This window comes from Chinchilla lanigera, unplaced genomic scaffold (genome assembly GCF_000276665.1).
Source record: "Chinchilla lanigera isolate Chin_1 unplaced genomic scaffold, ChiLan1.0 scaffold00011, whole genome shotgun sequence".
NCBI lineage: Eukaryota > Metazoa > Chordata > Mammalia > Rodentia > Chinchillidae > Chinchilla > Chinchilla lanigera.
Genome location: NW_004955412.1, coordinates 774397 through 790073, shown reverse-complemented (window position 1 = coordinate 790073; position 15677 = coordinate 774397). Strand labels below are relative to the sequence as shown.

At 40.0% G+C, this 15677-nt stretch overlaps 1 long non-coding RNA gene across 1 annotated transcript in view; it reads right to left on the bottom strand.

The window, feature by feature from the left end:
• The window catches only part of LOC102030507, a 71395-nt gene extending 55719 nt beyond the window's left edge, over positions 1-15676 (bottom strand). The window contains exon 1 of the long non-coding RNA XR_259958.2: positions 15622-15676. This is a non-coding gene — a long non-coding RNA (uncharacterized LOC102030507). The remainder of the gene's footprint in view (positions 1-15621) is intronic.
• Position 15677: the final 1 nt, after the last annotated feature.

Sequence of the window (15677 nt, the reverse complement as noted above, 5' to 3'; positions counted from 1 at the left end):
GCGCTTTTCGGCTGGGAATCGCGGTGGTATGAGTCCGGCCCACACTCGGACCCAGGAGCGCTGCAGCTCCCGGAGAACTGGCTGCCTGGGCGCAAGGCGCGGGGGGCTGGGGGAGCCTGCTCGGCCGGCCTGGGCTCTTTGTTCTTGATTCTCAATATAAATCTGGCTAAAAGCCCCCAACAATAGCCATGCCACTGCCCCAACTCCCCAAGTTGACACAATGTGTCAACCATAACAGGGAGCCAGATGCAACAATTCATCTTTTGCCTTTGAAGGAATAGCCCTACATGCTCCACCCCACTGGACTCCTAGAAACTTCACTGAGGTGGAAGGACCTTGGATTTTTGCTGCATTTATCTCCCATCCCCTGGCTCTCAAATGCTGTACTGAGAAATCCAGAGAAGCTGCAATTACTGCTCACTAGGCCTTAACAGCATAAAATCATCAATGTAATGGACCAGTGTGATATCGTATGGGAAGGAAAGGTGATCAAGATCCGTAAGAACTGAGCTTTGACACAGGGCTGGCAAGTTAATATACCCCTCAGGTAATGTGGGGAAGGCAAGCTAAAAGCAAATTCTTTCTGATGGTCCTGATGGATAGGTATGGAGAAGAAGGAATTTGCCAAGTCAATGTCTGCATACCAAGTATCAGGAGATGTGCTGGTTTGGTGTTCGTGAATTTTTTAGGTGCCCTTTATCATGGGAATACCTTCTTTCTTCATTAATTTTCAAAGGTAGTTTTAAAGGACATATTAGTATGGGTTGGAAATTACTTTCTTTCAGGACCTGAAATACTTCACACTAGAGTCTCCAGGCTTTTAAAGTTTGTGTTGAGAGGTGCGGTGTAATGGTAAGGGCTTTGCCTTTATAAATGATTCATTGCTTTTCTACAACACCATTATGAATGTTCTTGTGTTGGACTTCTGGGATTTTAACTATGATGTGTTGTGGAAAGGTTATTTTCTGATCATGACTATTTGGAGTTCTATATACCTCACTTACTATGTTAAATTCCTTTCCCATCTTTGAAACATTTTCTGGTATTATTTCGGTAAAGTATTCTTATGCCATTTGTACTGTATTCTGATTTTTTACTAATTCTAGTTAATCTTAGTAATTCTAGTTAATCTTAATTTTAGTGTCAACTAGTAACCAGTAGATCTGTTTTTCATGTTCTACTGCTGTTTGTAAGGTATCTCTCATTAACTGGTCACTGGCCATAGACCTGTCCTCTACTCCTGACATTCTGTCCTTCCCTTGGTCACTTCGGCTGCCCATCCTTGTAACAGAATTTTTAATGTCCTCAGTTTCTGTTTGATGACTTTTTATGGACTCTTGTTCCTGAACCCGTGTCTTGCTGCAGGAGAATAACACTGGAATCTCTGAATCTGCTGGCCAAGCCTGTACGTTCTCCCTAGGTCTTCAGGCCCTCTGTGTTTACCTTCTCTGAGTGTTTGCCTCATCCACTGGCCATTATTTCAGTTAGTCCTCGCTTCTGCTCAGGGAGAGCAAAATGTAGAGCCAGCTTGGAGTTGGTGGGTGGTTGTGACCAGGCAGCACATGCTGGCTGCTGCTTCTCTGTGTCAGGCCAGACCAGCCCCAAACTTTTTAACAGGATCAGCTCTCACAGTGGGTGCTGAGCTACTGGGGTGCACTCATTAGAAACTTTATATTCTAAACATGTATGCAAACCTGGCTTCATGTAATTCCTGAAAGCAATACTTCTTAAACAACATCCTTCCATCTCTATTTTTTCTTTTTGTTTCCCTACGCAGTTTCCTTTATGTAAACTACGCTAACAAGGAACATATATGTGAATTCTACATATTTCAAAACTACAGCCCTGAAATGGGGGTTGGGAGCATTTTTCCTAATATTTCTTTTCTGCAAGTAAAATACTGATAAGTACTATCACTATTTTTTTATTTCTCTTACTTCACTTCTTAAATTTTAGAAAACTCAGTATTTGGGGCTGGGGATTTACCTCAGTGACACAGTGCCTGCCTGGCAAGTGCAAGGTCATGAGTTCGATTCCCAGTACCGGAAAAACAAACAAACAAAAAAACAACAAAAAAGAGAAAACTCAGTATTTAATTTGCTTCAAAGTCTTTAGAGTATACAAATAACATTTAACTTCATAACATCATAATTCTAGAATCCATGCTTTGAAATTCAAACACAGAAAACTAACAATCTCTAGGTAATAAAAAGAATGTGGTTAGTAGTTCATCACTGTACTACCATATAAATATATATATAGAAATATTTGGACATTAAAATCATTGTGAAAAAGGTGAAAATAAAATCAACAAAATATTACAGAAAAAGAACCAAAAAGAACATGTATTTCAGAACTAAACTTAGCGGAAATAATATAGGAACATACTCTAGCAAGAGAACATACTCTTCCAAGAAGTGATCACTCACCCAAAACACGGTCTGTCTGAATATCATTTTCCCTGTGATTAGGTGGTGTTGTTGTAAGCATTATCTAATCAGATCAAGAATTTTTAAAACATTTATGATGTGCTTTTATCCGACCAAATACATATTTATTGAGTGTTGACTTTGTGGCAAGCCCTTTTCTAATTGTTTGGGACATCAAGCCCCTTTTTAGTTGTTTGTGAGCAAAACTGACACAGTTGTCTTTGTAGAATTTACACTCTGAGGCTCACAGGTAATGAATAACAGATGTAATAAATAATTTCATTACACAACAAGCAGAATGCAGTAGGTGCTATGAGAAAAAGAAGAGTTAAAGGGAGGTAAAGGAAATATGAATGAAGGGTATATGCAAATTTTAAATATAATATTCAAGGTAGACCCAACAGAGACATTTGAGCAGAGATCTGAAGGATGTGTAAGAGCATTAATATTAGGATGGAAAAAGTTTCAGCAAAAGTATGTAAAATCATTTGGCTATGGCAAGAGAAAGAAGGAAACAGAAGCTTTATAGTCATTTTGACTCAATTTCCTCTTCAATTCTAAATGTTTTAAAGTGATTGCACCTCTAAGTGAAGATGTGGGGTTTTTTAAAACTAGTTTTTAGCCTGAAACACAAACTTCACTTAAGGTCAAGGAGAGGTGGTTGTCTCGGACACTCTTATTAATTATCATGAATTGGTGCAGAAATGCAGTAGTGACCTTGAAACCACAAGCAGCTCACAGCACATAAATGTGATATACATTAGACAATCTCACATTAGACATGAAGACCAGGTAGCAAGCCTTGGCAGTTCATACAACACTTTCCAAGGGATTCAGGAACCATACATCAAGATGTAATCTCCTCCACGACAAATTCATTCTTCCAAGGTGCCAGAAATTTTTTATCTACTTTCCAGTGCTTAAAGCAATATATCAAGCAGTCATAAAAACGCCATGAATGTGAAAGTAATTTTAATGGATAAAAGAAGGAAGGTAACATGTCCACAGCTACGTGGTTTAGAAACTGATAAAGACAAATTAATGTACTCAAAACAAAAGTGACAACTGCTACATTAAATAACAATGATAGCAATCGTAATACCTGCAGAAATGAAATTAATAGATCTACACACGATTTTTTTTAAAAAGGTATTTCAAATGCTTCTGTGTGTTGGTATTGTATACATGCCTCTGAGCTCACTAGAAAAAATAGGCACGGAGATTTTCAATTACCATAAAATTTCAGTAATGCTTAATGTGCTGTCTGACCTAGACCATATGTTTGTTATTTCTGTGAATTAGTAGAAAACTACCACTAGGAGAACATGTATAACTTGTCAGGTTCTACACTAGATGCCTTTACATGTATGTGTACATGCTGAGCTGTATATTTATGGGTACACAGGTGACGTAAGAAGATGGAGGGAGATGAAGGAGAATTAACCACATTTAACAGGCGCTCAGGGGCTGGGGATTTAGCTCAGTGGCAAAAGCGCCTGCCTGGCAAGCGCAAGGTCGTGAGTTCGGTTCCCGGTACCGGAGAAAAACAAACAAACAAAAAAAAAAAACAGGCGCTCAGAAAGGCTGAATGGTCTAAGTCACATACTGAAGCTAAGTACTAAACCCAGATTACTGCTCAGGGATTCTAGCTGTATGAGGCCAGCTGGTACTCAGGAGGTCACTATAATAACTACAATTTGCATAACATTTTATTGCTTATAAAGTACTTTCATATTTCATTAGATTATATCATAATTCTAACATGATTCTCACCTTGATTTTACTCACAATTCACAGTCTATGGTATCGTTATAATTTTACCAACTCTGTAAAATGGAGAGCAGTCACATGACTCTCCTTTGTGTGTGAACTTTTGCATGTTACACTTATAGATTTATAAGATAAGCATTTCCTTAATTTCCCGAGAAAAATGTTATTTTCAGTAAATCAGTAAAACAAAGTATAACAAATTGTTTAACCTCTGAGTATTTGATCAACTACAAAATTGGGACAATAATTTATATCTACTTCACAGGACTGTGATAAAGGTAAAATGTGATAATATTGTATCTATAGAAGACATTTAAAGTGTTTTATGCAATAATCATGGTGATACCTCCCCATGGTCAATGGTATCACGATGGGAGAGTCTGTGGAAGGGAAATATCACATGTGAGACAGGGAGTAACAGGGACTCAGGGACAAGGCTCACTCTTTTTGTAACAATTCATCTGTGCAAGAACTACCCTCGTCTCTTCTGGGGACAACGTCCTCAGTGCCTTAACCATCCGCCCCTAGGCCCCACTTCCTACAACCTCAACACAGCTACAGGTGGACAAAGCTTCCAGCACTGCCCCTTTGGGCCATACATTCACACTGTATCGAAATCACAGCATCAGTCCCTTATTTCAGTCTAGCTGTTTTCTTTTTCTGAAGATAATGCTATAATTGGTATGTTCACAGCTGCTCCTCCCTCCGTCTTCCTTCCCCCTTTCCCTCTCTTCTTCTTCTCTTCCTCTTCTTCCTCCTCCTCCTCTTCTTCCCCTTCCCCTCCCCTCTCCCTCCTTCCCTCTTCCTCTCTTTTTCTCTCTCCCCTCTCCCTGCTCTCCTTGCAAATACTTAGTAGAATTACTGGATAAACTGGTATGAATATCTTTACATATTTCTCAAAGACTTGCCATATTATTAACAGGATCCCTATAACTCATGGTGTTCTCAGTAATATGAGTGCACTTATCTCATCGGAGTTAACAACACTGAGTATTATTTACAAAAATTTAATAATTTAGTAAAATATAACCTCAAGGATTTCTGATAATCCTTCAGAGAGCTAGTAATCTGTTAAATTAAATCTAATTAAAATTAAAAATTAAAATTTTAAAAAAGAAATAGAGGTAAAGCATGTTAAGCTTTAATACCAATAGAAATTTCATGTCCCATGAACTGCTATCCTTTAAAATTAAAAATTAAATCTAATTAAAATTAAAAATTACATCTGATTTTTCTGAATGAATTTTTATTTGCCTACATCATAGCCATATAATAATTCACTAAATAAAAATCTTTTCTGTATTATGTTATACAACCTTGACAGCATCATTACTCTATTTGAAATCACAATAGACAACACATTACAGACTATGGGCCAACTGAGTGTTGTTGAAGTGCAGTGTTATATATTTATTTACTTTTCTGGTTTTCTATGGTTACACACCAAAATCACCCCCAACATTTAGTGTTGTAAAATGATCTTTTATTATGTTCATATATTCCGAACAAGGCTTCGAAAGCATATTTTCCCCTGCTCTACATCTGGGAACTCAGTTGGATTTTCAAAGGCTCAGAGTGACTCAGTGGCTGGGGGCAGGACTCATCTGAATGCTGATCCATTACACATCTGACAGGTGTTGCTCAGGGTAGCTAGGACCTCACCTGGTTGGATGTTACTATTAGCTAGAATACCCATTCAAGGCTTCCTAAGTGACCTAGTGTTCTTCATGGCATAGGACCTGATTCATTTCTGGAGTTTTATAGGATTCCTTTTATTAGGCCATGTTTTCCTATTTCTTTGGTGTTAAGGCTTCAAAAGCTCTCAGAGGAGTATTCTAGTTTATTGTTATTATTATTAATTAATAATTACATTAACTCAGTGCCTTTGCTTGGGAAAAAGGGCCTATAATTTCCTACCCTATCATTTTGTTGTCATCACTGTATTTTAATTAATATTATACTTGAGATTTCACTGGAGTTCATATATATTTATAAATATATGAAATTGGGGCTAAGAAAATGAATTAGGTAACATTATTCTTTATTAATTCCTTGAAAATTGATTAGAATTGATCCATAAAAATGTTTCTAACAATGGTCTTTAGTGGCTATTTTAATTTATATATTTTACATTTATTATGTAGCCCATTTTACCTTTTGTGTTTCAAGATTGTTTACTTATTGAGATTTTAAAATATTTTGTGTAAAGATGTCCACAATATTTTTCTATGATGTTTAGTCTGCTTTTATTACTTCTTCTTGGCCCACATATTGATCATTTCTATATTCTATTTTTATGTCCAATCCTGTGGGAATGTTATTTTTAAATGTTTTGCAATATATTTTAGTTTATTAATCTTTACCTCTATTCCTGAGATTATTCTTTACATTGTTGATTTATATATTTTTGTTATACTTATTTTCATCTTGTCTCTGTGGATTTGCTGTATTGTTCTTTCTCCAATTTGTAGAGCTGAGTATTTAGTACATCTGTGATTAGTGACAAGGAAACAGAACTAATGGGATATATTTATATATATATAAGAAGAGATTTATATGGGAATTGGTTTTTGTAACTATCCTACACTTTGAAAAATTTTCTTCCATCTTTACATGAGAAGAAAAACACCTTTTCCTCACCCTTTTTAGGTTCATAGCTGTAACAAAAGAGATTAACAAAAAGAAAAGCAAACATTTATTGGATTTTTTGTGAAATGGGAGGCTTCACAAGTACATAAAGACATACACAAAAAAATGAGTCAACTTGTATACTTTTATTCTAGATTTGATGAAGAGTGGATAGCTGTAGAAAAATATGATAGATCAAAAAAGGTATAATGTGAAAGCTGGGCATGGTGGCACACACCTAAAATCCCAGCACTCAGGAGGCTGAGGCAGAAGGATTGCTGCCTGACCTACAGAGCAAGACCCTGTCGCAAACACACACACACACACACACACACACACACACACACACACACACACACACACGCAGTATAATGCAAAGGTCATATAACAGGGAAAACTTAGCAAGGTCTGTTCAGTTTTCTGTGACCTTTTATCTCCACATGTAAGGAAACAACGAGGCATACTCTAGGCATTAAGAGGACACCTCCCATACAAAGGTTTTTAGGATTGCTTCAGGGGAAGATTAGAAAGTCCTTCCTAGAGCTTTATGACCCACCTCAGAGAAGAGGGATGGGAGGGTGATGTTAGTGAACTGCCCGCTTCTGTAGTTTCACCACACTCACTGCGTTCATACGCTGCACCCCGGTGGAGCGTGCCCTGTGCCCACCATACTCTCCTTTCTGCACTTTTCCTTTCTTTTGACTTTTATTCCTTCACATCGGCAGTACATATGATTATATTCACTGCAGGGAACAGGAGCGTGTACACAGCACACTTCTGCTCTCCCCTCCTCCCTCCACCCCGTTTATGTTACTAGTATCAGCTTCATTTATTTACCTTATAAAGTGAAGCATCATATATACAGATTGAATACCAGACTAAGGGAATATCTGAAACACACAAGACACTTTTATTAAGTCAAGGTACACTTTTAGACATATTGTCTGGGGAGGGTTACAGTATCTTTTTTGCCATCTCTTTTTTTACTACTTTTATTTCATACTTAGTACTATATATAAATATGTATGTGTATATTGAGTTTTTGTATAAGAGAAATCACTTGATATTTAAGCTTGTGTGTGTGATTTACTTAACAATGTGGTTTCAAGGTGCTTCCATTCTTCCACAAATGACTCAAGCTTATCCTTCCTTACAGCAGAGTAGTACTCCATTGTGTACAAATACATTTGCTTTATCTTTTCATCTACTGACAGACATGTAGGCTGCATCCAAGATGTAGCTATTATGAACTGAACAGTACAAATATGGGTATGTAGACATCACTATAATATGCTGTAATTAATGCTTTGGGGAAGATACCTAGAAGGGAATACTGGGTCAAATGGAATTTCTATTTTTTAGGATACTGATTTTCATAGTGGTTGTATCAGTTTATAGTCCCACCAACAATGGAGAAGTCTTCTTTTCTTCCCATAGCCTTGCCAGCATTTGTTTTTTGTTTTTTTTTTTTTTTTTTTTTTTGGTTTTTCTCTGGTACCAGGAACTGAACTCACAACCTTGCGCTTGCCAGGCAGGCGCTTTTGCCGCTGACCTAAATCCCCAGCCCCCTTGCCAGCATTTGTTATTGGTTGATTTCTTGATGGTAGCCATTTGTGGAGTGAGACGGAATCTCAGTGTTGTTTTAATTTGCATTTCTCCAATGGCCAGTGATGTTGAACATTTTTTCATGTATTCATTGGCCGTTCGCATTTCTTTATCTGAGAAGTCTCTATTGATTTCAAATGACCATTTTTAATTGGGTTTTTAAATTTGGGGAGAGGGGTCTAACTTTTGGAGTTCTTTATACATTCCAGATATTAGTTCTTTGTCTGAGGAGTAGCTGGCAAAATGTTTTTCCCATTCTGTAGGTTGTCTCTTCACTCTGCTGGTGGTTCCCTTTGCTGTGCATGAACCTATCGGGGATCCTTGAAGTGAGCCTCCAACTTCCTGCAAGGTGTTACAGCTCACAGTGAGAAAAGCAAGGGACAAATGGCAGTGCAGTGGGGATCTCAGATGGTCAGCTGTTCATGGGGAACATGAGGCCACAGGGCAGCCAGAACCTAGGTATTTATTGACCACATTTGCAGAGAAGAAAGTGATGAGAGGATTAGTGGATGACTCAGAGGGTGGCAGTGGTCTTATGTTCTTATGGCTGAGAAGAATCTTGTGTTCATGAGGACTGGGGAAGTTTGTCCTTTCCTGAAACCTTTTCTTTATTAAGACTCCACTCAGTTCTCAGCAGATGCAATCCTGCCCTGGGGTGTCACAGCATAAGGGACTGATGAGGCCTCACCTGTGACCGGAGGCACATGGAGTTATTTTTCCGCTGTCTTGGTTACTTTTTTTTCTTGCAAAATACCTGACGCCCAAAATTAAGGAAGGAAAGGTTTATTTCGCTTACAGTTTGTGGAAGTTTCAGTCTGTGCTTGGCAGATTACAAGGCAGAGTGGCACATGGCAGAGAGCTAGCTCAGGGCGGCAGAACACAGCTAAGCCACAAGCACACACCAGGGCGAAATGGGGAGGAATGTCCTCAAGCACTCTTTTCCTCTCCCTTACATATGCAAACTATCCACCCCAGGGTGGGTGTAGCTCTCACACCCACAATCATTCAGCTCTAATAGCCTGCCCATGGTCGCATGAGGCTTTGGAGGGGACACACAGACATAAACCATAACATCTGCATACTGCAGTCAGCTCACATGGCAAGACACTAGCCCTTGGACAAGCCCAGTCACAGCTTAATTGTGCAATGATTTTTCCCTCAAAATGATATAGATGGCCCTCAACACGAACTTCATCATATTCTCACAACTGGTGTTACTCTTGAGATCCATCTATCTGATTCTTCTGTCATTTTTAAATGGCTTGCTTTTTCTTCTCGAAACTTCTAGGGTTTTATCTTTACATCACGTTTACTTGAGTGGGATTTTCCCAGCACCCAACCTGCTTGTCAGCAGCAGCATTGTTCTCAGAAAAATCTCGCCTCGGCACTGGAGCTGCTGCCCTTGGCGAACGCAGCATGTCTTGAAAAGAGATAAGGTAGAGCGTAGAATCTCCCTAGTACCAGGGCACCTGAGAACATCCACACATTTACATCTGGCCCAAGGATTTCAATCATTGAGGCACTGGACATTCAGAGAACTCCACCACTGATGCTCCAACCTTCTCACCTAGTGTCCCTTGCTCTCTTTCCAGCCCTATAGAGCGGCTCACTTCTCTTCATCCCCTATGGACTTTTTACCTTCCCTCTGCCTGCACCCAGGTATTAAATCAAATGCCTCGTCGGGGCCTTCACAACAACCTGTTGAGGGGTCTCTGCCTTGCGTTGTTCACTTACACTTTGTACTTGCTATTCCTTTATTTTCTTATAATGTGTGAAGGCACAGAACTTACACGTACATGCTGTTGGAAACTGAACACTTTTCATCTGTACCCTTTCATCCTTCTCTGGGAGAATATTACATACTTATTATGCAAATATTTCCTCCACCTCCTACTGAGACTCATATTAGTGTTGACCCTTTTTCCTCCCTCCCTCCGTATCTCTTAATTTTTCTTTTTTTCATCTGTTTCTGGTGTTTTACAAGGGTGTTGCTCTACTTGAGTGTCAGGCTAATTACTCTTTGACTGGATCCGTTCTGTCATTTAACCCATCTCCTGAATTCTTATTCAACTACTATTTTATATCGTTTATATAATGTCCTTTTTAAAAAACTTCTTTGAAATATTTTAAATTGTCATTTTTCCCTGCCGTGTGTGTGTGTGTGTGTGTGTGTGTGTGTATGTGTGTGTGCATACATGTGTGTTTATAATGCTGTTTTCCTCATATTTTTTATACTTTTTCCTTGGAAGCGTATGTTCTCCTTGTAATACCAGCAACCTTGACTGGTTAAAAATTCCAGAGAAGTACTCAAAGTCCAACCTTGTGTTGATCTTAGCAAGTTCAGGAAAAATCTGGAAGCTGTGTTCATCTTGGCACTACAAACCGGACTTCAGCAATTCCTAGGTGCAATCCCTCAGGCAATCAGGCAATTCCAACCCTCAAGGAATATCCTTGTGCCTCAGTCTAACACAGTTGTCTTGTGAGAACTATCTCCCTCAGTTGTGATCAAGCAGCCCTCTTAAGTTTAAGGGCTAGCTGAAGAGATGGAAATGCTCAGACTCTGGGCAGTCTTTCTCTAACTACTGGTTCTGGTTCTCTCATTCCAGCTGGCAGTGGCACCACTTGGGGTTGCCTGCCATTCCTTCATTCTGGGTGACACTTTCTTGCAGAAGTGGCTGGAAACGATCTAGTGTTGGTAATGTGCAGTTAAGACAACCAGAAACATTTAAAACATTTTCCTTTAGTTTCCATATCGATTGCTATTCCTTAGCCTTTCAGTAGGCTCCAGTCACCTCTTATTTCTCAAAAGATTTCTCACAGATTTTATGTAACTTTTCCAGGTTCACCAATCTCTTTCTAGTTCCTATATAATCCCAATAATGGAGTTGGTGAAGACAGCCTACATTAGTCCACCATATTGTCAGGAACTGGCAATCGATTTGTGTGTGTGTGTGTGTGCTACTTGGAAGTGAATCTAGGGCCTTGTGTATGCTAGGCAAGCACCATCGAGCTACATCACCAACCATTTAAAAAATTACGTTGGACATAACTGCACCTAACAGGATCATCACAACTTCAAGGGGTACGTAAATATGCAATACTTTATTTTTAGTTTTATAGGCAGCATTTAATAGTAAGAATGCTTAGAGAGATCTCTTACAAAAATTTTGTAGGGGGGCTGGGGATACAGCTCAGTGGCATAAGCGCCTGCCTGGCAAGCGCAAGGTCGTGAGTTTGATCCCCGGTACAGAGAAAAAAAAAAAAAAAAATTGTAGGTATATGGGGATGTAATACATTTGAGAAATATGAATTTTGTGGAAAAATAGGCACAGATTGCGGAGTGCTTTATTTACATAACCAGCATAATTTGCCAATCTAATTTGTTCTCTGAAAGCTTGTGTGTATGTGTGTGAAATTAATAGTATGGTGAGTTTTAAGGAACTTCCAGAGAGAAAGGAATTTAACCAAGAAACTTCTGGACATATACTGCAGCAAACAGTTTTGAGTTGGCCTGTTTCTGTTTACTTTCGTGATTCCTTGTGGGGTTCTTTTTATTTTTATCTAAAGTCTGTAATTGTTATAATTGTTATCTGTGAAAAAAGGTCTTAGGAGCCTGTTCCTCCCAGCTAGAAGTGGAAATTCCTAAATGAAAGTATTTAAAGAAATGAAATTTTTGATATATAGTAGTTCCACCTTATCCAAGAGGGATAAGTTCTAAGACCCTTAAGGAATGCTTGAAATCACGAACACTGATACTACCAAACCCTATTTATATTGTAATTTTTCCTGCCACCTTTGATAAAGTTTAATTTATAAATTACGGACAGTAAGATTAACAACAATAACTAGCAATACAGAATAATTATTACAATGTATTAGAGTAAAAGTTATGTGAATGTGATCTCTCAGAAAAGCCTGGTTATATTGTACTCAGCCTTCTTTGGATGGTTTGTGGTGATACGATGTCCACATGGTGAGATGAAGTGAGGTGGGTGACAAGGGCACTGTGACGTAACGTTAGGCTCCCATGTGAACAGGGTGTTGGCATACATGCACTGGAATACTGATGCTACCACGGTCTACATGGTACTGGAGAAGGGAACTCCCCGGTGAGATTATTCACATTCTCCACAAGAAGAGTGGCGTGAGATTCCATCATGCTGTTTAGAATGGCCAGCAATTTAAAACTCATGAACCGTTTATTTCTAAATTGTTCCATTTAATATTTTCAGAATGTGGTTGGCTACAGTTGCCTGAAATTGTGAAAAGTGAAACCCACACACAAAGACAGCTATACAAGATAAATTATAAGGCTGATACATACTTCGTATTTTAAAACATTATGCTTTAGGCATTGATGTCCCCATGCTATCCAAGTAACCTAAGTAGCCTGTTACACTGATGGGTAACAAACCTATAAACCAAACGCACTGCTTCACACTGCAGCCCCCCAGTCAGTGCCCCAGTGTCAGGAGGTTAATTATCCAGCCGTGTGGTGAGGACAGAATTGGGGCTCAGTGTTCGATGACTTGTCTGAATTTTTAGAATAATGACATCATCCATTAAACATAAGAAAATTTCGGTGCCTTGAATTTTGTAGGCTTACGTTTTCTTCCTAAATTTTATTTTTTTAGTGATTAATTTTTGTTGTATATTTGTGAGGGAAATTAAAAACAAGACACTTGCTTTTTCTACAACAGCCTGAGAAGTACAGACCTAGAATAAAGATAAGAAAAATAACTTGGGGAAGAGCTAAAGTTAACCATTTAATGTAAGAGACGTACCTAGACTATAATTAGAGCAAAAGTTTCATATGATGAAGGAGAAGATAAAATAGTCTCACAAAAGGTGAGACAAGTTGGGTGTGGTGGTGTGCTCCTATAATCCCAGAACTCTGGGAGGCTGGGGCAAGAGAATAGGAAATTTAAGCCAAGCCCGGCAAGTTTGCAATTTAGTAACACTCTGTCTCTAAAAGGTTCTTTAAAGGGTGGGGATGTAGCTTAGTGCAAAGGCCCTGGGCTCAATCTCCACTACTGGAGTAAAAAAAAAAAAAGACAACTGATGTACAGATAGTGCTAATCAAGCTGTTTTTTCTTGGGTATACAGCATAGCAGCCAACATACCAGAAAAGAAGTTCAGCAACGCACCTTTCAGATCAAGCTAAAGTATTCTTCGTTTTTCATTCTGAGAAGTTTCACATTCAGGTCAATGGTAAAGCAGCAAACTCAGTGCGAAATCACAGCAATAGGCCTACTTGCGGAGAAGCTCCTCCGCAGCTGTCTCTCTTGGAGAAGAACAATCTGACGTATGTATGTCTTAGTCACTCTCTTGTCACTGGGACAAAACACCCAACAACACACATAACTTAGAAGAGGAGAGCTTACAGTTTCTTCTGGCTCTCTCCATTTCTGGCTAGCTCCGAGGCAGAACCGGTGCCGGGAAGGGTCCAGCAGAGAAAGCCTGCTCACACACGGCGCGCAGGCCGCAGAAAGCGAAGGCCGCAGCAGGAGAGGGAGCCCCCTCCTCGGCAAGGCCCCGGACTCCCGGCTAACCAGCAGGTCCGAGTCCTAACATTCACACACTGCTCGTCAGAAGACACATCTACTGAGTACAGCAGCCCTGGTCAGTCCGATTCCAGAAGCCCTGCCTGGAGCGCAGCAGAGCTTTGGGGGACATTCTGGCTCTAAGCCGTAACAGTGCTTTTATTCTCTTCTTGAAGGAACCACCACGGGCATACCTAAGGTTAGTCACAGAATCCGGACTGCATGGAGGGCTGCTGATTCCAGACTGTCTCACCCTCACTAACGTTCCTTATTAATCACTGGATGGGTCCACACCTAGCATTCATCATGAGGCAAGGGGTTTCAACACATGCTAGAAATAAACTGGTAGAAGGAAGTATGCGGGTCTCCTACTCGAAAGTTCTTCAGTCACTGCCCTTAGTGTGAGAAATCGAAGTCAAACCGCCAGGGGACAGTGAGTCCGAAGTCTGGAAGGCAGGTGGGCCTGCAGAAGCAGGAGGGAATTCTTGGGGGAATCACTGCAAATTTATGCTCGTTAAAGCGGCTTTTCCCCCTCAGGATCTACTCTTTGTCTGTCAGAGGAGTTTAGGTCTTTGTAAGAATGAGGGATAAAAGCACTAGCTTGCTATCCCTCGTCAGACTAGAATTGGAATAAAAACGCGGAGCTCTCTGCAGTCGAACACATTCGTTCATTAATACCTCCTCTAGCTTATGCGGAGCACAACGGAGCCAGTTTGTTTTACTGGGAATCTGTCTGTGAGTTAATACTTCACTGCACTACAGTTTACATTTTTTTTTTTTTAAGTAAATGGTTTTTTCGGGGAGGGTACCGAGAATCAAACTCAGGACCTTGCACTTACCAGGCAGGTGCTTGCGCCACTGAGCTATATCCCCAGCCCTAGTTTACATTTTTAAAAAAATCAATTGTACAGTACAAATTACCATCTACTTTAAATAAATATATTTATCCTAGCAAGGAAGTTTTTAAAGGACCTTTTTTGTTCAAATGATGTTTTATACACCACACAGGAGGAGACTGTCTCAATCAGAAAAATTCCTTTCTCTATCGTACCTGTGCCTTCTGTAACAGAAAGTTACTAGCAGAAACGTTTCCCTTCTACCCAGTTCCTGTTCTCTTACCACAGTTCTCCACTCTCTTCCACCTCTGCAAGGGAATTGTAAAGGGAATCCCTAAAGGTCTGTCCTCTGCTCAAAACCACTGCATTTAGCTGTACGGCGCATGCGCCCTTTTGCCTCTTCCCTGTCCATTCCTTTTTCTATCTTTCTTGCTATAGACAATGATTGATTGATCGATCGATCGATCGATCGATCTTTTTGAGACGGGTCTCACTATGTAGCTCAGGCTGGCCTTGAGCTCCCTGTGTAACCCAGGCTGGCCTAGAACTCACAATCCTCCTGCCTCAGCCTTCTGAGCGCTGGGATTACAGGCGTGCGCCACCGCGCCTGGCGAGACAGTGAATTACTAATGAACAAGTGCTTTTGCTGAAGACATTTTCAGGCGATACAAACCCGTATCACTCAAGGCACAGGAGGCCTGAAAATTTCAGCTTTCCCAACGCCCTTTCTACAGAGCCGGGCAGAGCTGCAGTGGAAATTGTTTTGTGATTATTTCGTTCCTGCCCTTCGCAGCACACCTTTTCTCTTACCCTCTCTCCACCAGGCACCTCCTACAGCTCCGCCACGCCCGCTGAGCGCTCCCCGG